We start from the raw sequence: 394 nt of genomic DNA on the forward strand, positions 1-394 counted from the left end.
CCCCCTTTCCCCTGGCATGCCTTGCCTGCCAAAAAAAAACACCCCAAAACTGTGGCACTGCTGTCTCCCATTTCACCATCCTCAAGCTGCACCTTCTCTCCCTCAGCAGATCGCCCAAAACATCTCCTAGGGTTGGTTTCCCCGTCCCATGGATGACAAATGGGACCATTCATTCCAGAAACACATTACAGCATGAAGACACTGGTCCAAGCTGTCCTACAGGCAGAGGCGACACACAGCTGAGCCTCCCTGGAGCAGCAGCAGGAGGAGGAGGAGGAGGAGGAGGAGGAGAAACTCCTCAGCCTGCCCTGTCCCTGGAGAGCTCTCCTGCTTGGCGCAGAAGACACACCACCCCACTCCCCTGCCAGATTCCAAAGTCTAATGACCTTTGTTA

This window comes from Acanthisitta chloris, unplaced genomic scaffold (assembly GCF_000695815.1).
Source record: "Acanthisitta chloris isolate BGI_N310 unplaced genomic scaffold, ASM69581v1 scaffold14815, whole genome shotgun sequence".
Lineage (NCBI taxonomy): Eukaryota > Metazoa > Chordata > Aves > Passeriformes > Acanthisittidae > Acanthisitta > Acanthisitta chloris.